The 23,499-nt window shown below is 35.0% G+C and overlaps 1 protein-coding gene across 2 annotated transcripts in view; it reads right to left on the bottom strand.

Annotated features, from left to right (window-relative positions):
• Positions 1 to 23,499, bottom strand: part of TFEC (transcription factor EC) — a 151,955-nt gene that overhangs the window by 66,837 nt on the left and 61,619 nt on the right. Inside the window, exon 1 of one of the 2 annotated variants that reach the window (XM_007455669.1) lies at positions 8,917 to 9,048. The exons of the other annotated variant lie outside the window; for it this stretch is intronic. The gene's annotated coding sequence lies outside the window, so the exon portion shown is untranslated. Of the gene's footprint in view, positions 1 to 8,916; positions 9,049 to 23,499 lie in introns of those variants that run through there. 2 annotated transcript variants of the gene reach the window in all.

Here is a 23,499-nt window from a genome sequence, read left to right as displayed (position 1 = left end):
TACTGCTAAAACCACTTAATCGTAAAATGACTAGAAAGCATAAACTTTGAAAGCAAAGTTAAAGTAAGCTTCCTTTCTCTCTATTAATCACAAAATTTTAAAAATAGAATTATATAACAAGTGACTCTAACACAAGAGAAAATATGACTATTAAGCAAGCTATTTTAAGAAAAGTATCATTATTTTAGTCATTACTAACACTTTGGCTTTAACTTCAATCTAGCCTTACCACTGAACTTTAATAGAAGTACATGAGATAACATCTAAGTTCTGAACATTTACAAAACATTTCCACGGGAGAAGTTAGAATTTTAGGAGTGTTGAAGAGCAGCACATGAATGTCTTTCAAACAGTAACAGGATATTTCAAAATCTCAACATAAATGTATTAGGATGTTCAACCAGCATAAACCAAACCTTATAAAAATGTGCTTACAGCAGACAATAACCTCATTATGTTCTTCCCATAAAATCCAACACTATAATGTGAGAACAAATCATTCTTTCCATCCTTATAGTGTTGTTTATGTCTTGCCCAAAGCTAGAGCTCATTTCAAAGTAAATTTCTTAAAGGAACATAAGGATAGATAGATAGATAGGTAGGTAGATAGATAGATAGATAGATAGATAGATAGATAGATAGATATAAAGGGACTTGCTTTGAAAAAGCAGCTCAAATAATAATGTCAACCAGATTCTTTTGCCTCTCATCAAAGGTTTTGTTTTGTTTTTCTTTCTCTCATAAATTCTTCTTAGAAGGACTACTCTTAGTGGCAAGGTCAACTTTGCCTTACCCCAAGTCACTAATGACTGAATTGGTAACCTGATATCTGAGAAGTCATTTGCTATCATAAGTCTAACACCAACCCTTCAGAAGAGTAAGAGAATATAATGCCTTACATTAGGACTTGGCCAAGTTAAGGTAGAGTTTCAATTTTATTGAACTCTATATGTGCATGGGGTGAAATGTGATTGTTTTGTAGCCTATAAATATATTGCCAGTGCTAGCAAGTGGCAAGACATCTATCTCACTCTAGAAAGTCAAATGCTGCAATGCGTCACTTTCAAACTTCTCTCACTGGTCCCAGGAAAATATGGAAAATATGTACAGATTTCAAATAAAGTTATTTAAAGTAGATTCTGGTATACACATACTCCAAAGTTAAATTTTCCAGTTAGACTGTCTCCAGTCAATCTGACCACTTCAAGCTGACAGGCAAGCCAGTCAAATAAGCAGTCACAGTGGGCCAAAAATCTGTCAAAATGGTTTGCTTAACTGGTGATTACTTTTTGACTGACTTGTGCAGTCAAGTTAATCAAAACAGTCAAACCAGTTTTCCCATGTGTACACGGTCTTAGCTCTTCCTGTGTTAGTAGCTGTGCCCTGTTTACATATTTGAAAGAGTTTTATTAAGTTATATTGTTTAAGAGAAACAAGTCAAAAAAGTTATGAGCAACTAGTTTGACAATTAGGGCTCCCCTCAGAGCTGGACCTCAGCTTCAGCACTGGGGAGAAAAGGCTCATGGGGCCTGGGAGGCAAGGGCAGGGGCAGACAAGGGAAAAGCATCATGGGAGCAGGAAGAAAACATATGCCCAGCTCCTAACATTTCTTGGTTATAGAGGACTGATATCTGTTCTGACAAGGGCTGGTTGTACCTTTTGAAATTAAATAGAAACACTTAGAAAGAATCCAAGGAAGGGTTTGGTGACATAGATATCACTGTTAAAAATGGGTTTTGATTCTTGGTGCGAAGAGCCATTTCTGTCAGACAAAAGATAAGCTTTAAGAATCCCCTTAATTTAAAAATGAGGGTGAGGGCTATTTAATTTCTCAGCTTGCACAAATGACAACCTTGAACTGCAGTCTGATGTTTCCAAAGCAGTGTTAGAGGAGCAGTTAGGATTATAGGGTTTGGAATCAGCCCACCTGGCTTCAAAGCTGGGCTCCTCACTGACAAGTTGTATGACTTTGGACCACATATTTCCCTCCCCATATTTAAACACTCTTACCTGTTCACTGAGCACAATAATACTGCTTAATTTCCAGAATTTTTCTGATTACTAAATGACTTAATGTGAGTAAAGCACTTTTATTGGGGAAGGTAAGGAGGACTTGCTGTAGTGAGGCATCTGACCAGAAGATGGTCCACTTCAAGTTCACCATAACTGTGAGAGTATCTTATTCAAAGGAAGGATTTTCATAAAGTACTAGACTTCTTTTATACTAGGGTTTTATATTTTAAGTCATGCCCCAATTAATAGTTTTACCATTTAATATCTTTATCATTTCTAATAATGATGTTAATAGATACATGGCTAATAAGTATATGTGGACATTGAGCTGGGTGTTTTACCTTTACTTTCTTATTTAATATGAAACCCAATGAGGTATACCAGGTTTACATATGAAGAAATGAGTTTACACATGAGTTTCAATCAAATTATATGACCTGTCTGGGATCAAACAGGTGATTATGACAGAGCTGGTTTTGAAACCTAAGCGCCTTGCTTTAAAACCTATGCTCATTCTAATACACCATGTTTCTAAGAACCTATAATGTAATAAATATCTAACTAATAATAACATATTTCTTCCAGCAAAGAAGAGTAGCTGATATTGCAGGTTTGGGACTTCCTAAAGAGCAACATTTGTCTATTGGGCCTCCAAAGGTATTACAAGTAAATCAGAGGAACCAGGAAGATTGAACACTGACCTGGCATATCCAGACCCCATGTTCTTCCCACTCTCTACACTGCCACTTTGGGTTCCAAAAAAGTACAAAATTTCTGGACGACAAAACTCACAGATTCCAAAGGATTTAGAGCTATAAAGGATTTTAAAGACTGGTTAATTAAGAAAATACGGTAGAATATCTCATTAATTGAAGATGGCTCAAGAATCAATTAATAGCCTGAAAGCTAAGTAATTCTTGTGACATCAAAATTATTTCATTCCGATTTCTTGGGTGATTTTTCTGCCATTGATAGAGGTAGTAATCTAAGAGAGTAATGTACAAAAAGTCTAGACTCTGAAGGAGTATGAATGAATGATACCTCTGGGAAGTGCCCAGCCTTCCAGCTAAAACTCAACATAGAGGGTGTAATCCAACATAGACGTTTAACATCTCAGGAGATTTGCCCTAGGTCAGTTCATCTCTCTGTGATGCCTTATCCTCTAGATGGAAATAAAAGCAGTGAACTCTCTTAAATGTGCCCTATGGTCTGATTAAAGATTGAAAAGGTCTCTAAAAATCCACAGCACTCCCAGGGAAAAATGCTAAATATCATTATCATTATTACACCAAATGCCATAATTTGGTCTCCTCAGATTCCCTTTTTATGTAGATTCCATCAAACTCTGACTTTTGACTTTTTGCCTCTCTGACCAAATCTCCAATGACAAAGCATAGGGAAATGTTGAGGCAATTAGTGGGAAATGGAAGCAATTAATTCCCTTTTTTTAGTGGAGACCTGGCCTCTGTGAACCAGTTTAACCAAAAATAATCAATGACCTTTCTCTGACCAAACTGAAGCAAATCTGCTTGATATTTGTCACTGGTTATCCGTCTACTGCTTCAACATTAATGAGTCCCTTCACTTTGCCCCTTTCTTTTATGAAATAGAGCCATCTATTCTGGTCCCTTGTTACCTCTGCAACTGCCATTTTTGCAAGTTTAATGTAGTCAAAGACCTCGTTATCCATGTATAAGCCTAGGAACCACTTTTAGCAGAGCTGTGATTTCTGATTTCCCCCAACCCTTCTCCCTTGAACTATTTCCCCTTCTCTGCTATAAAGATGGGATAAAGCAGAACAATTGTTCAAAATGAATAAAGTAGAACAACAAAGATACAGTTTAAGTTTAAAAGTTCCCCAGAAAAGACTACAGAGTTTACTTAGGTCTAAGACCCTTACAGACCTAGATCCAGGTCGCTGCTCCATCACTTACCCACTGGTCACCTTGGAAAAGTTACCTATCCTTCCAAAGCCTCACTTTTCTCAACAATGGCAATAGCAGACTTGCCTCAAGGGCATGTCAGGCTCAAATGAGGTGATAAAATCTTTAGTACATGATGAGAGCCCAATGGATGTTAACTATTATCAACTGTGGAAGAGAAAAGACTATTTCATGTACAATATCTGATTTTGATACTGGTTAAAACTCCTTCTAAGATTACTGCTATCAAGCAGAAGTAATTAACATTCACTGTCTCTCTTTTATCCCTCAATAGAGGACTTAATATTTCAGCTTATGCATTTATTTTATAAATTCTTTCCTTCTCCTAACATATTATAGGATATTTTTGCTTGCTATTTTGTCATTGTTGCTGCTTGTTTTGTCTTTAGACAAATACATCTTAAGCAACTGGTTAAAGGTTGTGTTACATATTTCACTTGGTGTGTTCAGTGGAGCTGAATCTAAATGAATTCAGATACTACTTAGTACACCAGTGTTTCCTATTGAAACAAATAAAAATGAGAATGAACTGGCAAGGCAGTTTTAGAAAATATGGAAAAGTAGATGTGACCTATGAAGAAAAGGCAAATTATGCAAAGAGTTGCTTCATTCTCTACTTCATTTTGCTCTGAGAGCTCTGTCCTAAGGCAGAGTCCTCTAAGGCTATTTTCATAGGAGAGAATATATGAGACAGTAGCCCCTGGTTATGTTCTGTGCTCTAGAAATCTGTCAGAAATGTGAGATCAGGGATCCCATAGGGAGAAGCAGAGAAGTCCTCCCTTTGGGTTGTGACCTTTATTTCCAATCTTAGAGCTCCCATGACCAATCTAAATTTGATATCCTAGGAGCAAATTCAGAACTACTCTTCAAGCACAGGAGACTTTAACACAACCAGACCCCTCTTCCTTCACACTCAGGCCCAGCCCCAGCCGTTCATTCACTCTCCACGCTAGGTATTAATTCAATATAAAATATTCAGCTAACACTCGCACATATACACACACAGACTTATTTAAAGTCACATGGCAAGTTAGTAACAAGCTAAAAATGCTGAACTTCTGACTTCCTATTTTACAGTGTGTTCTATCAGCACTAAACAAAGCAACCACAAAGAAATCACTGAATCACTTGCAAATATTTCCTTGGCCCACTGGTTTGGGAGCTAATCCATGTTCAGTTTAAGTGGTTATTTTTACAGTGGAAAATGACACAGTGCACCACCTTTGATTTTCTTATGAAGTAGGTTTTACAATACTTTTAGTAAAGAACTTGCCTTCTGTTGTTGCCAGAGGTACAACCACTTTGCAAAGTATTATCCAGAGACACATAATTGTCCTTGCTGTCTTAAAGCAGATACAGGAGCACTCTATAAACAAAATCTAAAACTTGTAACTCTGGTCTTTCATCCCACCAATCTGTGTTCCAAATGGCCAGAGAAATCCTGCTAAAACACAATCAGAACAAGCTACTCTTGTTAAAACTGTACAACCCTTAAAAGCATAGTTCTTATGGTCTGCCCCCACCTTAACTCTCCAGCTCTTCTTTATGTTATTCCCCACAATGATTCCAAGCTATAATCAAAGACCCCTGAATGTGCCATGCTTTTCACATCTCTGCTCTAATGGAAAGAGCAAATCATCCATCATGTGAAAAGTGCCTTACATATGTGTAGGACAATCATAAGCTATAGAAGAGGAAAAGTGATTGACTAAATGGAGAGAAACATTTGAGAGATGCCTCTTAGCCTAAGACTAATTAAAGAGAAGCCTAAAAGTTTACCAAACCTTAGAGTCTGATGGTAAAAATGCTACTGACAAAACTTCTGTTACAGACCTCAATAGTTCAGTAGGTTCAAATCTATTTGAATTTGCACAGGACCAAAGGGAGCAGAGAATGTAAACATCCTAGCTGCTGAGGAATTCCCTGCAGACACTAGCTGACAGCATTACCTGTCTATAGAGAGATTTTCAAGGCAAATAGGTACTGGTCTAGACTTTTGGGGAGTGTGGAAAGATGTCTAATAGAATGAGTTTTCACCAATGGAGAAAAAAAGGGATACAGTGAAATGTCTGACTGAACAGATAACCCTGGCTCAAATGCTTTTCTGGATGGAAATACACCCAAGGAAGCTAAATATCTTTCAGAACTTAACTGTTCATGTGCATAGAACTTTTGTATTGGAAACATGTTCACAAAACAAGGAATAAAGAAAGGAACAAAGGGAGGGATAGAAGGATTCTCTGGCCCGGTGGAAGAAGCTAGAAAGTGAATCACAATCTGTTCCAGTACACAGGCTGAGGAGGAGTGTTTCAGGAAAGGCAAGAAATGATTTGGAAATACTCTTCCATGGTAACTCTTGGGAATAAACGTAAGGGGATATGGGAATTCATATTAAACGTCAATCTCTTTCCTAGGTTCATTCCCTTCAATTGCCTTTTTTAATTCTATTTTTGAATTTCACATGTTCTTTCAAATGTGAAGTGATAAAAAGAAAAACAGCAATCTAATGGGCTTTAAGATCATTAGGCTCAACCTCCTGCTGTATTCTGAGAACAATTACAAAATTAGAACCTAGGGTTTTCTGTCCTTAACCAATCTGTTCTTAAAACTGTCACCTAAGGAAATTCCACAACCTACCTTACTATCTCACTTTTCAATAATACAGATTCCCCCAATTTTCCTAATGTTTAACATAAACTACCTGTAATACATTCCCATATCATTTTTTTTTTTTTGCTGATGAGTAATTGGCCAAGATATCCATGCTCCAATAGCTACAATTTAATGGAATCACAAAATTATCATCAACTAAGTTCTCACAAGCAAAATAATGTCTGACCAATTTTGGTATATCTCCAAACACCTATACCCTGACCTACAGATTCCTGAACAGGCTGGTAATTCACAACTCTAGAAAATAAGGGATATTTTTGTATGTTAGTTTATTGATACTCATTTTTCTATAAGACTACTTAAGCTTTCCCCTCATAGGTTATGTTTTTGAAAACACTTGTGATTCTTACTGTTTTCCTCATACATCCTCTGCTCTATGCCTCACTGACTCTTCTTCCTAATCTTAGTAAATATAATCAGTAAAACCTGAGCAAGAACTATATTTTGCACTATACATTTGTTTTGGGTTTTTTTGCCAAATAGTATAAAATTTGCAATCTGCTATTTGTAAACATCGCTTCTCTGGATCTATCACTCCATTGCTTAATCCAATATTTTTTACTATAAAGAGTTAATTAAATTTTCCTCCATGAAGAATCTGGTATGTCTAGTGAATTTCATTTTGTACAATGTACAAAAATAAAATTGAATTTTATTTATAATTGATTAATAAAGAATTTATAATTATACATCCACTTGTATGTTTATTACTTTATCAGTATCCATCATTATTCCTTTGAATCATATTTCACTAGTTTATTCGAAACTATCATGTAAGAATATTTTATTTCTTTCAGTTTCTCCTTTCTAACTATTCAGACCACTGTTTTCAAAATTATTTTCCACTTTCACTGTGTTAATTACCACATTTTCTGAAAATGTCACTAATGCTAGACATTTCCATCAGATTTAAATACCTCATAATTATTTTGGCTATCTAAAACTTATAATAAACACTTGTGCCACAGTAATTAAAATTAAGCTGATTTTTAAGGAACTTTTTTCAGTTTCTTTCATTTTTGACATCAGCTCCAACTTCCAGTTCAATAAAATTACTCATACATTGAACTATTCTACTGCTTTGTAATGAAATAGAAATTTTTAAAAAAGTAATGATAATCAAACCAAAGAAATAGACAACATGAAAATTATCTCTATTCCATTTGTTTTATAGCTAAAAAAAGTTTTTATTCTCAAAATGGAGATTACAAAGTTTGGCCTATTTAAGGTAGCTTCCACCAAAAAAAGTAAAAGATTTAGTATTAATTCAAAAGTTACTTGAAAGTGTAAAGCTACACTCAGATTCATCTAAAATAGAAGTGAAGCAGAATTGTCTGAATAATCTTGATAATGAACTCTATATTATGTTTCACTTTGCTTTGTTGACACAGTCTCTGAACAGGGAAGAACTGTGAAAGTTATTTTAAATTCTCTTAACTTTAAATGAAGTTTCTAGTAAATAAGTTACTAAAAAGCTACCCAAAATAAATTAAAGATTACCTCAGGTTTATTTTCTTCTCAAAATGTGTATTCCCAATGAAACATTTTAAGATGATACTAAAAGCATGGGATTATAATTCATATAAACAAATACATATAAAATATATGTGTTTTTATGTACATATATATAAACAAATATATATATAATCTTCCAGTCCCTACTACAACTCTGCTAATTATTACAGTTGAAAACTATTACTAATAAAATAATTGAAAACTATTATAATAAAAAGTTACTGCTTTGGGATTTTGACATTTCCTACACAAATTTTTCAGATTCAAATCTCCATAAAAAAACAGAATAACTTTCAATGATGGAAAAATAACATATGCTAAAATACTATCTGGTGTTATTTCTGCTATGAATAGTACGCATATTTTGTTACCTTTAAAAGCCAATAAAATATATATTGCTAAAATGTAAACAGAAATGAACATTTACTCGTAAAATAACATAAAAGATGCAATAAAATGTTAAATCATGTTCCAATTTAGTAAATACCCAGGAATATTAAACTGGAAGAAGAAATTCCTTTGGTTATCATGAAATAAAACAGTGATTTCTACATCTTGATTAAAATAAGACATTAATAGATTGAGTTTTAGATATATTTTACCCAAATTATAGCAAATCATAGCTCAACTGCTCTAATATCCTGATAACCAGTGATCATGCAAGATGAAACTATAATTATCAGCAAGCCACACATATCAAAGTAAAATAGGTATTGATTAGACTTGTCTTTCACAAAGTACAGAAAATTAACTTGCCAGTTTAGTTACCTACCAGCAATGACTGGATTCTATTAGTGTTATCACCTTTACAAACAGCACCAAATTATAATCCCTCTTTCCATAACATAAGCACCATGCCACAGGAGACAACCAAAGTAAACGTCCTGATCATGAATAATGAATAGTTTGGGCTGGTTGGAATCCACTTAGTTGAGGAAAGAGAAAAGAGAAGTGGCTCATTAGGGCATTTCCTGAACCTTGGTTGGAATTTCAGTTAAGGAAGAAGAAATGACACAGCAGTTTCATGTAGGGGGACTTCCTTTCTTTATGTGAAATATGCTACCAATTTGAGAAATAGCACTCCAACAAAAGTACTCCACAGTAATGTGACCACAGTAAAAGCTCTAGTTGATCCCATTATTGCCCCATAATCAACATTTCTTCCCAGAATAAACACAAGCAGTAAATGGTTGTTATCAAAATGGACTAAGGTCCCACATTTATTGCGACGTGTCAAGTCTCACACTTAACGTTTCTTCAAAAAGCTGACCTGCACCAATTTTCAGTTTTTAAGAATTGCAGTTTTGTTAAGAGTGTTAACAGATTTTGAGTTTTTGCTTTAGGCCATTAAATTTCCCATATTTCATATAATCACATTTTCCTTACATATGATTTTGCTCTCAAATTCCAGGATAATTTTCATCTTGTCCAGGAATATTTTATTTTCCCATGTAGTTGGAAGATATATATTTCAACTTACAAGATTTCTAATTTTTATTATTATTTTTATTTTTCATATCCCAGTGTGACATATTTTTAAGGGACATGAGTACTGGTTACTCACTCACTACCTTTATAAATGAAACATCTAAAGAGGTCTCATTTTATATATTAGTTACCTGCATGAAAGTAAAAACCTAAAGATACAACTTTGTTCCCACACTATAATTTGTGCTGTGAAAATCTGCATTTATTTTATAACAGTTACATCATGACATATAACATAATTACTAAAGTTTCATGCAAAGGTTACATTCAAATTCCTCTCTTTGTGTTTTATAAAATCATGCAACTGGGCTTCCCTGGTGGTGCAGTGGTTGAGAATCTGCCTGCCAATGCAGGGGATACGGGTTCGAGCCCTGGTCTGTGAAGATCCCATATGCCGCGGAGCAACTAGGCCCGTGAGCCACAATTACTGAACCTGCGCGTCTGGAGCCTGTGCTCCGCAACAAGAGAGGCCGCGATAGTGAGAGGCCCCGCGCACCGCGATGAAGAGTGGCTCCCACTTGCCGCAACTGGAGAAAGTCCTCGCACAGAAACGAAGACCCAACACAGCCATAAATAAATAAATAAATAAATAAATAAATAAAAAAAATATATATATAAAACCATGCAATTAAATTGACATTGATGTTTGTCAAGGAGTGAAGTTTATGTGAAAATGTCTCAGCACTTTGTGTCTTCTCTGAAGAACTGCAAGACTATTAAGTAAAAATTTTAAAAGTTCTCTCATTATCAATAACTGATTTTTGAGTCACCTTACATTTTCTTATGATGTTATCACACATTTAAATCTCCTAAGGTGATGGGAAGGAGTAAGTACTTAATTTAGAGCAAAGGTGATTGATTTAAGTTAATTTTAGAAATAAAAAAAAAAGATTAATAAGAAACATTGTTAAGAAAGAGAAACCTGGGATTTTAACTCATATTAGAAACTACTTCAGATAGAATTATAATTTAAAACACATTTGTGTGATTCAGAAGGTAAGTTTTGAAGCTCTATTATTATAAGGGCATACATTTTGGTTTTTGAAAAGTTGGAAATGCACACATGGACACACACACCTGAAGCAAAAGGCACCTATGTGTTAACAGTGCTTATATCTTAATGGTGGTCTAGAGGAGCACTTAAGATATTTTAAAAGCTTTGTTTACCTATAGCTTCTATATTTTATATAATAAACATGTTTGAAATTTGCATGAAAATATAGTTTTGATTTTAAAAATAGTTTGTACACCAAAATATTTAAGGATAGTATACTACTTTGCGTGATACTGTGATATAGTAAGAAATAAATATTTGGTCTTCATCCTTGGTTCCTGGTTCACGGTTCTTAATAGGGGTGAGAAGAGCATCTTTTGTTAATCATGTAAGCCCATTTCAACTAGTACATGAGTTTATGTTGAAGAGGTGACTTCTTTGGCCCCAAAATAGTTTCCGGATGAGGGCTGGTTGTCAGAGGAAACAACCACGTGATTAGAGCGTTGCTTTTCTAAATCACAGATTTGATAATTTTATTCTCCTTACTTGTAACCATCAGAAGCTTCCTACTGCCTCAACTGATTCCCATTACTCTAGAATAACATATAAAAGTCCTCACAACCAAATTTAAGTCTGGATCTCAAGCTTCATCATAAACATCCTTCCTTCCTTCTGCTTAGAATGTCCTGATGCAAGACTCTCCCTTTTTCAAAGTCTAGATTGTGTCTGACCTCCTGTCTGTAGGCTTTTCTTGAAAGGTAAGAATTAAATGCTCTTGTGTGTGTGAACAAACGGAACTTTACATATCTTTCTACTATAAGTATTAATGTCAGTATATTTTAATCCCAAATAAATTTGTAAATTCAATATAATATCCATCAAAATTCTAGTTACAGTCTATTGGTGTTTCTATTATTATTTACTAAGAAGAATAAATAAAAAACATAGCCAAATATTTTGAAAATAAAAAATAGTGAAGAAGGACTTGACTGATGAGATACTGGACATACTGTAAAACTACACTAATTAAAACAGCTTACTGATGGCATACAGTAGACAGAAAACTCAAACATTCATTTTTAGAAATTTAGTATATGTTGAAGGTTGTATTTCACATCAGTAGGAAACAGATATATTTCTCAATAAATACTTTAAGGGCAAATAGCTAACAATTTGTTGGGAGAGAGGAAGAGAGAAGTAGACAGAGTCCCATACTTCTACTATACCAAAAATTCAATTTCAAAATCTTAAAGATGCAAATATAAAATTTTAAAAATCACCCCCCAAAATGTGACTATTTTGTAATTCATAAAGTAGAGAAAAATATCAAGAAAGTCTAATGTATTTGACCACATACAGATTAAAATCTCTCTAAGAAAAGAAATACTTTTTAATGACTAAAAAAAATCTTGGGAAATGCTTTTATTCCTTAGCTTTAAATCATATAACATGTAGGTAATCGTTACACTGTATTATAAAGGTTTGATTGTCTTCTTATCTAAAGATGTACTTATTGCTGGATTGGACCATAACTTTTTCTTCTTTGTATTGGTAATTCTTAGTTTCATGACACTGGAAATTATGTAAAATGCTTAGATTTATTCCAGGCAGGGAACAAAGGACCTGGGATATTTATACCCCCCTAAAATCCAAAAGCCACTGGTTTCAGGCTGCCTCCAAGGGAACATTAACACCCAAGCATATCCTGCCCAAGTTGCAGCTGGGCAAAGTGGAATCTGTTCTGCTGAGGGCAGCCTTCTGGCAAAACTTCCATTGCAGGCAATTGGAAGACAAACCTGAGATGGTAAGTGGTATATGGAAGTATAGATAGAACATGGACACCATATGCTCCAAGTACTTATAATTAGTCCTGTCACACAATAGACAGTGTATATTAAATACTAAGCCTTATTTTCTTCACAGTAGCTTCTCCATCAAAACCAATATTTTATCTATCTATTATTAATTAATCAGCTTCTACTGAATGTCTACCATTTATCAGGCGGTAGGATACAAAGACAAGCTGTTGTGATCCTTAGCCTCAAGGAGATTAAAATCTAATAGAATTTGGAAGATAAATTACTTATGGTTTAAGTTAGTTAAAGGCAGAGAAACAGTAATTTAATAGATGAATATATGAAATAGCAAACAAAAATGATGTAAGGAATAAATGGATTGTTTTCTTACATCTGATTTTGTGAAGGACTGGGATATTGAAATGAGAAATGCCACAAAAGTAGAGGCTGCTTGGTTTCTAAAGTCAAACATATTTGGGGGCACTAAGGTAACAATCAGTAATAGATAATGTCTATGATAAATAATGTTTAAGTTAAAGACATATTAACAGATCATAGAAGAAAAAATTTTCTGTTTGCCAAATGGCAGCTAATGCACTTTTGGAAATGGACTCAAAAAACATTCCTACAAGTAAGTAGAAAGCAGACAAGAAGATTGCATACCAGCTCTTCAAAAAAGAAAAACAATGCATTCATTGTAACTTCAGACTGCTTTCATAAAAGTCTCAAAGATAAAAGATTATTGGTAAAGAATCCCTTTAATGGCAACTGATTTTGTACATATATACCTGGATGTTGAGGGTCATTACGCCCATAAGTATCCCTTTTTTCTTACCAACAAGTAGCCTACTTTAAGATAATCATTAATTTTTTAAAAAACTTCCAACCTGATAAACACTGAAGAAATCTAACTTCTCTTTTAAAAAGCTAAATTCAAGGAAAAGATATAGCTCTCCTAAGAAGTTTGGAGAAAAAGTCCAGAATCAATATTACCATAGAAAACAAACAAAATCAGATGTGAGTATATAGAACCAGAGTTTGTATGTCCCTCAGGGATAGAAATTATCCTTTTACAGAGAGATTAATATTACCATTAAGTCATTTGGCAAAAAATTCACATTGATTATTCAAAAGTCTGATTTCATTACCAGAAGTGCATAAGTTAGAAAGTGAATGTTCCCTCTTCGTATGTGATTACTCTACACTTTGCCTGAATAGCACTTTAAGATAAACACTAAATATCAAATCTGATCTTAAATTCCAATATCATTTAAGAATTACAGACCATCAAACATATGGAGTTCATCCCACTAAAATACTAACACTGAAACTTATCTAGATTTCTACTATTTCACTAGCACATTAGCAAGTGTAGTATTTGCAAACTTTCAATATATCTTTTAAAACTGCATTTAGGTTTTATTCCATCTAAGTTATTATGTCCTTAAGAAGCGTACTAGGCATGAGAGCTGTGGAACACGTGTAAGATCAGTATAAATATACAATTGCAATAGTAGTATTTTTTCAGTTCTAAAATGCTCTCATCTACTTCAATGAACTTCACAAACATCAACTCATCAATCCACAGTGTCAGCAGAAGTGCATGACTTAACATTGCTCTGTGAGAAATGGAGAATCCAATGACTTTTGCAAGTTTTTCCGTCCCCAACAAATCAGTTTTGAAGAGCACGAAGTCTCTACAAACCTTTAAGGCATTAATATAATTTAATTCTTCTATGATGCCAAGGGCTTTAAGAATCCTCTAGAGTTTATGTTTAATCTCGGCATACACCAGAGAATTAAACAAAGAATCGGCTCTTCTAAAAATTATGAAGTAGGCAAAATTTGTCTTTAATATGCAATCTCTATGTCTTTTTCCCTTTTGCCAGACAGGTGCCATGATCCCTTATCATCTCCCCACTTTGCCACTATCTAAAACTATTTTTAGGAAACTCTCTAATTAATTCATTATGTACTTTATTCGCCAAGGTATAAATGCCTAATAAGACTTAAAATATTCTCCTTCCCCAAAGCATTTGCATTTGGAAGGTAATAAATCCTTAAGGTAAAGACGGAAGATATATTTAAAATTGGGAAAGGAAAATTATATATAAAATTCCAGAAATCGGAAATATTCCATGGAGGCTACCATCTAACCTATACTCAGACAAGACAATGTATTTATTATCCGTAAAATAAGTAAAAGTATAAAGCTTCTTCCTTTGTAATATTAGGAAGTTCCAAATGAGAAGGCATCTCCCATGATTGACACTGCAGCTCCCTAGAGATTGGGAAAATTATAATTCTTTTGCAGTCTGCCAAAATTGTACAGTTGTTCTCTGCTAGACAGGGGAGGACAGGATACGCTGTGGTAACAAAAACCTTCAAAAAATACAGAGTGTTAAAAACAAAATGTTATTTTATACTCTATAAGTCCAGTGTGGATTGCAGGGGGTCGGGAAGCTGTGTTCCACACAGTTACTCAAGAACCCAGGATAATGGAGGCTCCATCTCCATATACGCTTTCAACACCACTGAGGCAGGCAAACAGGATGCAATGAACCATATGCAGGTTCTTAAAACTTCTGTAGAAAGTGACACTTGTCATTTCTGTTTGTCATTCATTGGCCAAAACTGTCAATGACCATGTCTACTTCAAAGGAAATTAACCTGCATAATCCTTCCATATATTGAGAGAACTGGGATATTTGTCATTAGGATCAATGACTATAAAACTCTCCTAATAGCCTTTAACTTATCAACTTTTCCCAAGGGAATCTCTCTTTAGTAAAGTTTAGTTCTTCTGTATTGTCACCTAAGAAACAAATTCAGCCCATGCAATAATAAGTTATGAACTTTATTCTGAAACTCATTATAAATACAAATAGGAAGAGGGAGTAGGTACAGGAATAAGGGAGGGAGTAGATTGACAGAGAGATGACGATGATAATTTTGATTACCATGATTTGGGGAGATAAAAACTAAAATAAAAGAAAAGCTCTCTGTATGAGTATATGTGTGTTTATCAGTATTATTATTTTTGTTCTTAAGATCTATGCCAAAATGCTTTCTGGAATCCACAAGGAGGGAATTGCCATCTTTCAAAGAAGTATAAAAATATGAGACACTTCACAAACTCATAGTTTTCTATAAGCAAACATGAAGTTTCCCTGAGTAAACTGTAATAATTATAACAGTATAATAATTTTTAAAGGAATACAATCTGGAAAGGTAGTAAGATCAGAGATAGAAAAAGGATAAATGTAGAAATGTGTTTCCTATTTCCATTTTGAGGGTTTTAAAAATTCCTTTAGAGGTTTAAAAAAATGCCCATGCACACCAAAGAATCATCAAAGTATACTTCTTGGGGGCCTCCCTGGTGATGCAGGGGTTGAGAGTCCGCCTGCCAATGCAGGGGACACGGGTTCGTGCCCAGGTCCGGGAAGATCCCACATGCCGCGGAGCGGCTGGGCCCATGAGCCATGGCCACTGAGCCTGTGCATCCAGAGCCTGTGCTCCGCAATGGGAGAGGCCACAACAGTGAGAGGCCTGCATACCGCAAAAAAAAAAAAAAAAAGTATACTTCTTGTTTTAATCTATAATTTTCGGTTGACATTTTTAACTACGATAAAACTACACTCTGACAAAGTAAAATAAGAAGAAATAGAAGGGGGAAGAGGGGAGTAAGATTGTCTTGTTCCTCAAGTAAGATAGGAAGTAATATGCAATAATCTACAAAGTCTAGGTGTGACCTAGACAAAGAGAGTAGAATAAAGCAAGGTATAAATGCTCTGCTGGGGATAATTCATACTCTTGGTGACAAGAAATGCTAGTGGTATTTAAATTTACTTTGGTCAGTAGGTGCATCATGATGTGGGAATACAACAAAGGAAAATGGGGCTCATAGGACTTCAATAAAGGTGTCAACAAATGCCAGGAAAATGATGGCACTGGCAGGAATAGTCTTTGTTTAATTGATAATGTTTTAGTAATTAGCCAACATGATTTGTTCTTATTCCCTAATTAAAAAAAAAAATGTATACAGATAGTCCCCAACTTACAGTGGTTCAACTTATGATTTTTCGACTTTACAATGGTGCAAAAGCAATACGAATTCAGCAGAAATCATGCATCAAATTTTGAATTTGGATCTTTTCCTAGGCTAGCCATATGCGGTAAGATGCTCTCTCCCCATGCTGGCAGCATCAGTGAGCCGCAGAGCCATCAGCCACATGATCACAAGGATAAACAATACACTCACAACCATTCTGTTTTTCACTTTCAGTGCAGTATTCAATAAATAACATGAGATATTCAACACTTTATTATAAAATAGGCTTTGAGTTAGGTGACCTCGCCTAACTATAGGCTAATGTAAGTGTTCTGAGCACATTTAAGGTAGGCTAGGCTAGGCTATGATGTCTGGTAAGTTAGGTGTATTAAATACATTTTCGACTTACAATATTTTCTACAATGGGTTTATTGGGACATATCCCCATCGTCAGTTGAGGAAGACATGTATATACAGAGAGAGAAAGAGAGAAAGAGCATTAATATTTTCTATTAATAAGATTTTTCACCTCATTTGGGCTCAGAAGAGAGAGACCAAACTAAATTCACAAATCAGCTTTGGAAATATCTTTTCATTTCAATTTTTACAGGGCACATAAAATAGAAATTACAAATAGACCTGATATTTTAATATTATTTTTGTTTTACTATTGCATTTTAAGTACTCCATTTTAATTTATTTTCTTTCCCCATATTAGGAATCTATTGTAATGCTTAAATTGCACAGTGTCGTGATGATCAGCTTTGAGTTCCTGGGTTAATGACATCAAACCTGGTAAGCACAAACGTGCGGCCACATATTCACGACACAGTGCCACTAACATCATGGCCAATGAAAACCATCCTACACTTTCTAAATCACATTCCCATCCCCACCTTTGCCACTTGGGACTTATCTGATATGAGTTAACCCAGATTCGCCAGAATCCATGCATGGTTCTTGCATTTGTAGAAACTGTGATTCTTATGCCAGATATTAAAGAATTAACATTGGATTATTCACTTTCATTTTGTCAGAGTTCAAATGTTAGGATAAATTAAATACACTGCCATGGCTTAGGAAGTTTAAAATGGAACACATTCTTTTAGGTAGGGGTTTCCCTCAAGGGAATGTTAAGACTTAATTTCCCAGGATACTTAGTTAATGTAACTTGAATATCATAACTTGAGTATCTATCTCCTGTTGTGACACTGAAATGAGAAGGATCTGTCAAATATACTGAAATATTTCTTGAAACATAAATAACTGGGTGTATCTAGACTAGCATGTAAGCATACTAATTACACTGGGTGTAAGCTATGTAAATTGCCTTATCTTTCAATATAACATTTGTATTTATTGCATTTCCCATATGGTAATGCTTCCTTTCATTTTGCTATCAACTAATGAGGGAAAAGTAGGAAAAAAAATATATATATATACATATCCAACTAAACTGCTAGAGAAGGTCGGCCAAGTATTACAAAATATATGCACAACTCTATTCAGATATCAGTTCTAGATTCAAGTAACTTGGGGCATGTGTGTCATGTGCCAGGAGCTGTGCTAGGTGCTTTCACTTGAATATGAAATGCAGTGATTTAAAAGTTTTTTAAAAGGTAACATACTTCAGAAATATTGGAAAATTCAACCCGTTGAAAACTTCCTATGTTAAATAAGAGAAAAAGAGAGCTGGTAAGTGGCAGTGACCAGAGCTGGTATATCTGAAAATCTATAACAAGTAATAATGTGCTCAGAAGTGATTCTTTTCTCATGTGTATGGATCTTGCTAATCATGTAGAAAACTATACTTCATTTTCTGGTTTCAACTCAAAGCAGGCAGAGCTGAGTTTTGAAAAACTCAGGGATTTCAGAAGTTCTATGCTCCCTGTGTTGGATGACAGCTCTGAAACAAAGAAAACACACACACACACACACACACACACACACGCACGCACATGCACAAAAATAATATGGCAAAGCTTCACAATCAGCCAGTTCCTGAAACAAGGGGCAAAAGATGCATCTCTCACACCATATACAGACCTACAACTGTTCACCTTCTGCTGGCAAGCTGATATAAAGCTACAGATCAGTTATTAGAGAAAAACAAGTGTGACATGGGAAAAAAAATAGTGAAAGTGGTGCCTAGTAAGCTTCATTTTAAAGAAAAGGAAATACAGGTAAAAGTATCAGATGCAATAGTTAGATTTTAGATGTCTATACTATCAAGTCACAGAATATAGGTAGCAAAGTGAAAAATGACATTTTAGCACAACGAGATGAATGCAAACCCACAGGTACCACTGATAGTTGGTAGAATGGCATTCTTTTATAGAACAGAGTCACAGAAGAACATGCTTGGTTTTAAAAAAAGTATGATATATATATACATTGTGGAATGATCACCATGATCAAAATAATTAACATATCCATCACCTCACTTAATTAACTCTTTTTTTAAATGCTGAGAACACTTTTCTACTCTCAGCAAATTTCAAGTATGTAACACCATATTATTAACTATAGTCTAGTTGAAAGCAGAACTTTGTAGTTAAAATGGACAAACTAAAGTTCGTTATTAATTTGTTAATATTTCATCCTTATAGGAATATTAAACCTAATTATGGATGTAATAAGTAATCCAGCATGGTATTTTATTAAATAAAATTGCCACAAAAAGATTTGGAAGCTAGAACTAAACATTAAAAAGAAAATTATCCATGCCTGAATCCAACAGAATGCAGGACTCATTCAGGAGTCAGGCAGGGATGATGGGGAAAAATGAATAAGTCAATATCTAGGTCAATATGCCTCCTCTCCTTCTAAATTCCATTAATAAATCTCATGAATTCAACATGGAAATAACTGAATAAAGCTCAAAATTATAAATTTGAATAACATATTTGGGCTTCTCTTAAACCTAAAGGCTCAAATTTTCCAGAAATAGAAAATAAACTTCCCTTACATTGAGAGAGAGGGCTATAATATGTGATTACAAATATATGTACTTTTGTTGCAAAAACTTGAATCTTTTTACTGCTTAACTCAAACTGCCTTGACTTCTCATGTTTATGCAAAACAGATTTTTTGGAGAAAAAAACGAAAGGTACTGTAACATCAGAGGAAATCATCAAAGAACTAGTGGCAACATCTTAAGGCTTTTATCAAAGTAGTGAGGGAATGCATTAAAGCAACAATATCTGAAGCTTACATGTGATGGGACTACTAAATTTAATAGTGTATCTTATGAACATATGTGGATATAATGATTTTTTTGTTAGAATACCTCATTCTGAAGGACTTTCTTCTGAGTAAGAAAACATTATTCTCTCAAGACAATTCAGAAAAAAAAATTCCACCAGTATTTCATTAATAATAGATATCTCACACTCTACAAACAGAGGACCAAAGTTTTTGAAAACTATATGCACTATATGTGAAGGTTATACAAAGGGGAATAAGCTTATGAATGGAAAAAGTCATTTAAAAATCCTTCATCAAATTCCTACGAGAAGATAGTGGACTAAAACATGAATTGTTAAAACTGTCATAGTATCAATCAATATGTAAGGGTTTAAGTAAAAATAAGGGGCTCTCACCTAGCAAATCTTGCTGAACAAACTGATTAAATTTGAGATTCCTATTTACATTCATCAAAATATGTTCAAGATAAATCATTTCTTATTTTTCAAAGAAAAAGTATCAAAAACAGTATATAGTTTTACCTGCAAATAATAGTTAAGAACAAAAAGGAAAGGAAACCCATATGAAAATGCCTGTTTTAATATTTAACAGAGTATGACTATTTGAGATGCTTTACCTAAAAATGTCATGAGAGGTCACCAATGGGTTCACTCATACCCTGACAAATCCAAGGTCAAACTCTTATGCATATTCAGTCTACGCAGGGCTCAAAATGAACTAAACACTACTGAATTCTTTGATTAATGAAGTAGAATATATGGGTGGGAATCGTGACACTATGAAAGAAAACTCTTCTGGGTGCTAAATGTGGCCTTCCTGTGAATGTGAACTACAAAACCACTAGTATCCAGTTACGGGACCCTCAGCTGCCAAATAATGCTTATTTTTTCAAAAATGAAAAGGTAATCTACAATCTCTAAAAGTATATCATTTAAATTTATGGCAGAATTAGAATTTAAGTCTTCCAATGTGAACAATGTTAAATTTTACTCAGAAGTTGTAAACTTGGGCCTCTGAACATTAAACAAAGAAGTGACTTGCCCCAAAGAAGATAGGAGTAGGATTCATTAAGTATTCTAAAGTCCTTCTACGCATATTCTCCATCATGGTCAGACAAGTCTTATGGGATATCATGCAGTATGATAATGTTACTGTCTTCTAACTGATATTTTAAGGTATTTGTACAACATCTATTTAATGAGAATAGGCATTTGCTCTTAATTAGTACTAATCGTGTAGCTCTTATATTCAAAATAAGAGATTTATTACATGCTCTGAACATAAAATTTAAATTATTTAGAATATTTTTTCCTTTCCCAGTGTTATAGTTACCAAGAATAGATAAACTGACCTACACTTACTTTGTTATAAAATCTTATTAGAGGGGCTTCCCTGGTGGTGCAGTGGTTAAGAACCTGCCTGCCAATGCAGGGGACAAGGGTTCAAGCCCTGTCTGGGAAGATTCCCACATGCCATGGAGCAACTAAGCCCGTGTGCCACAACTACTGAGCCTGTGCTCTAGAGCATGCGAGCCACAACTACTGAGCCCACATGCTGCAACTACTGAAGCCCACACGGCCTACAGCCCGTACTCCGCAACAAGAAAAGTCACCGCAATGAGAAGCCTACGCACCGCAACGACAACGAAGAGTAGCCCCCACTCACCACAACTAGAGAAAGCCCGCGCGCAGCAACGAAGACCCAATGCAACCAAATATAACTAATAAATTAATTAATAAAAAAAATATTATTAGAACGTAAGTTTATTTTCCTCTGGTTACTGTATCAGCAAAATGTCCTTCAAATCCTTTAGTGTTTGTTTTCTCGGTTTTTTTGAGCAAACACTTGGGAAGCATATTTAAGGGTCTAAATGTTAGGTAATAAAATGAATCACTGGTTCCTGGTAAAGAGCCAGATGCTGAATGTTATTCTCTTCTTCAGTATTTTGACTGCCTACACCTGCTGATTCCAGGCAACTGACAGCTTCCCAGTCTCAGGCTCTGAGGCATGATCCATAGTTCTACCTGCCTGTGTAAGATCTAAAATACTTGATTGTGACAAGCAGCACCTGTGAAGAAGTTTCTCTTTCCCCAATTTGTTTACACTGAGCAGTACTGTCTACTTCAGTGGAAGGGAGACCAAATTCAATTTTTCCAGTTATGTAAGGAATTGCGTGGGCAAAACCTGAGCAAACTAGCACACCAGATCCAAAGAACCCCAGTGTTGTTGCAGTGCTGCCTAAAAATTGGCACCATGTGATGCTACAAAGTTGGCCAGATCCTTAATCCAACACAACTAGCAAAAAGAAATAGGCTTACAGTTATTTATGTGAAAAATATCTTTCCCTTGTTTCATACCATAAGTTCAAAGAGGGCAAAAGCTTTTTCAGATTAATCACCATTGTACCCCACTACAAAACTTTGTGCACAATATATATACTAGTGTTTAATAACTCTCTGTGGAATGAATGAAATTGACAGACATTTGGTATTGATTATACTCCCCATAATTTAAATGCAGCCAAAGTCATCCATTTTTGTTTTAGAACATGTATGTCAAAAAAACAAAAACAAAACGAGGCTTCCCTGGTGGCGCAGTGGTTGAGAGTCCGCCTGCCAATTCAGGGGACACGGGTTCGTGCCCCGGTCTGGGAAGATCCCACATGCTGCGGAGAGGCTGGGCCCGTGGGCCATGGCCGCTGAGCCTGCGCGTCCGGAGCCTGTGCTCCACAACGGGAGAGGCCACAACAGTGAGGGGCCCGCGTTCCACAAAAAAAAAAAAACAAAAAACGGCAAAGCATCTGGGGCAAAATCACACTGTACTTTACATTTCTGAAGTTGTGAAAAACTATACTCATATACATAGACCATAATACCTGCAAGAGAAATGAGCTAGAATACAATCCTTTGAATTCATGCCTTGGAAGTTTATGAAGAAGACCCCTTCTTAGAAACAAAAATAAAACAGAAACAAAAGTGGTGAACACTTATAATATCTCAGTAACCACACTAAAACTGCACAAATATGAAAAACAGTGGAACAATCCTATGAGGAGGTACTATTATAATCCCCATACTACAGATGAGAAAACTGAGGCATAGAGTTCAAGTAAGTGACCAAAGTCATACTAGAGGCAAAATACAAGCTCAGAAAGTCTGGCTCAAGTTGAAATTTTACATTATACAACATCATTACTAAATGATGAGATTCTTTGGGTATCTCAAACTAAACTCATATAAGCAGTCCAAAAGGAATTACTTTTCTACAAAACTGGGGCAAATAGTATATTGTGTATTAATACATGTCTAATGATGTTTAAGCCCATAGCATTTTATATTCAGCTGCATGTGTTTGTATATTTACCTACATTAGCATAGTCTGGAGGAGGAGAAAAAGAAAAAGGAGCAGTATGAATAATAGTAAAAATAGCTACAAATATTTATTGAGTATTTAATATACACAAGACACAGCGGTCAGCACTTTCCAGGTATTATTGGTTGAATTATCTCCCCAAATTTTGATAGATGATACTATTTGTTTCATCTACTTTTCCAAATTATAAAACTAAAGACTGGATAAAATAACTTTTGGGTACATCAGGTGCTCTTCAGAGCCTCATGCAAAGGATGTGAGGTGTGAGAGGAAGAGAGAAGCCAAGTGCTTTGTCCTGAGGAATTGTGAGGCTGGAGCTGCCATTTCCTGAGATGAGGTAATCTGCTGGAAAATTTAGCAGTGTGGTTTTGGATGTGTTAACTTTGAGGTGTCTATTAGACATCCATCCAAATGCAAACATCCAGGAGGGGAGGAGATGCAGTGCAC

This window comes from Lipotes vexillifer, unplaced genomic scaffold (assembly GCF_000442215.2).
Source record: "Lipotes vexillifer unplaced genomic scaffold, Lipotes_vexillifer_v1.1 scaffold30, whole genome shotgun sequence".
NCBI classification, from domain to species: Eukaryota; Metazoa; Chordata; class Mammalia; order Artiodactyla; family Lipotidae; genus Lipotes; species Lipotes vexillifer.
This window is presented reverse-complemented; position numbering and strand designations above follow the sequence as displayed.